Source organism: Elephantulus edwardii, unplaced genomic scaffold (assembly GCF_000299155.1).
Source record: "Elephantulus edwardii isolate Elephantulus edwardi_28Jun2011 unplaced genomic scaffold, EleEdw1.0 scaffold00402, whole genome shotgun sequence".
In the NCBI taxonomy this organism is placed as follows: domain Eukaryota; kingdom Metazoa; phylum Chordata; class Mammalia; order Macroscelidea; family Macroscelididae; genus Elephantulus; species Elephantulus edwardii.
Genome location: NW_006400152.1, coordinates 658695 through 661175, shown reverse-complemented (window position 1 = coordinate 661175; position 2481 = coordinate 658695).

Sequence of the window (2481 nt, the reverse complement as noted above, 5' to 3'; positions counted from 1 at the left end):
CTCCAAGGAAAAGCAGCCTGGTTTAATCCTCTCCAGGATAAATCTGTTTGTTTTCCTAGCAGTTCATGGCACCCTCACTACTCTTCTCCAGCACCAGAGATTGTTGATGGATCTTCCACCAGTCCTTATGCCACACTTCTCCTCATAGAGCCCAGCCTCCCAGATAATCTGTTCTGCATATACGTTGAAAAGGTATGGAGACAGGACACATCCCTAGCGTACGCCCTTCCCAATTTTGAACCATGCAGTGTTTCCTTGCTCTGACAACCGCTACTTGGTCCAAGTATTAAGTTCCTCATTAGCACTATCAAGTGTTCTGGGATCCCCATTCTTCTGAGAGTCAGCCACAATTTGTTATGATCCACACAGTAAAACACCTTTGCATAGTCAATGAAACACAGATAGACATTCCTCTGGTACTCCCTGCTTTCAACTAAAATCAATCTAACATCAGCTACAATATCCCTAGTACTACCATCCCTTCTAAACCCAGGCTGGACTTCTGGCAGTTCTCTGCTGATGTGCTGTTCCAGTAGTTTTGGGATAATCTTCAGTAGAATCTTGCTTGCATGTGAAATCAATGATATTGTTCTATAGTTTCCACACTCTGTTGGGTCACCTATCTTTGGAATGGGAGCAAATATAGATCTCTTTCAGTCAGTTGGCCAAGTGGTTGTTCTCCAGATTGCTTGTTACAATTTGATGTCACTCACTGAGTTTCTTACTTAATCAGGTGTATGTGGTAAATGCTGCTTCAGCTCACATAGACAATCAATTGGTAAAGGATTATAATGATTAGTCATAAATATTCATAAAATCAAGTAATTACAAGTATAAGCACGTATTTTCAATTGTTTAGAACTAGACTAATTACCATTGAAAACCATTCCTTTTTGAGAGATTTCTTTCAACTTAAGCATTAGTATTTGGCTCATCTCCTCTTACAGAAAAAAAAGTAATGTTGAATTTAAAGTTCAGTAGCATCAATTTGGAGAGAGCAAAAGGTGGAAATGTCATCTTCCAAAGCAGCTTTCTAAATTCAGGTTATGACTTGGAAAGTAAAAAGGTTACTTTTGAACAAAGGTTGGAGAAATATACTAATGTAACTATACTAGTGAAAGAATTAAAGTTAAAATTAATTTTTCAAGAAAATAATACACATTTTCACCTCTGAAAACTATTAGTATAATTTTTACTTAGAAGAGTTCAGTAATTGTGACAGCTTATAGGATTTTTATCTATTTCTAATGCAAGAAATTGAGAGTATTTGTTCAAATTTGTATTTGAATTTTGTAAATAAACTAGTAGAAAAATAATTTTAAAAAGATAAATTTATAAATAGTCTATAGCATAAAAAGAAAAGCAGTAATCTTTCAGGAAAATAATTTATGTCCTAAAATCTGTTGGGACACAGATCTTTATCCATTCACTCACTCAAAGCCTGTACTTAGCACTTCCCATAATGAGCTCTGATGCCCTACTGGCACGAAGCTGAACCAAAAGGTTAATGGTTTGAACACATCCAAAGGCAGCTTGGGGGAATAAAAATTTTGGTAATCTGTTTCTTAAAAATCACAGTCTTGAAAATACTATGGAATACTGTAACTCAACACATATGGGGTTGCCCTGAGTCTTAAATTACTTGCTAACACCAATAAAATGAGTAGATATTGCCGTAGTGTACTGCATCACTGAAATAAAGGTTAAAATTATTAAAGAGAAAGGGAGAAAATTAAAACTGTCTAGTAAAATAATTTCTTGGGAGCTAGCTGATTTTCATCAGAAGGAAAATAAAAATTGTTTGTATAAATGAAACTTCATAAAATAAAATCACAGAAATTCAACTGGAAAAATTTAAGTTAAAGTTTCATAATCAAAATTTTCAATTGACAAAACGAACATATAGTAAAACAGTGTTGCTTCGGAAACGAGCTTTCTAAAATATATTCAAATCTTCTTCATATTTAAAATCTTTAAGAATTGTCTAAATTCATTAGCATGGTCCAGTAAAGATCAATTTAAGAAGATAAAAAAGTAATCACACTCCCTCACCTTTTCAATCATCAGGACAAACTGAAAAGAAGGCCAACTTCCCCAGGAAATCTGGCACAAATAAAAATGTACCAGACTAAAAAAGCAAGGATTGAAACATTTGACAACTTCATCTTACTTGGATTCACAATCAATGCATTTGGTACCAACAGTAAGGAGATCAAGAGACATATTGCACTGGGGAAAGTCTGTAGTCAGGGACATCTGTAATTTGTTGAAGGGCAATGACATCAGTTTGAAGGCTAAGGTGCACCTGACTCAAGCCATAGACTTTTCAATCACTTGCTACGTACTCAACAACGACATACAGATTTTATATATATCAAGAAAATCGTCCATGAATAATGCAAAAGAGCATTACAGAGGCTGAAAAAGAAGAAAAGAGCAAGATGGATGTCAGATGAGACTCTGAATATTGCATTAGAGTGC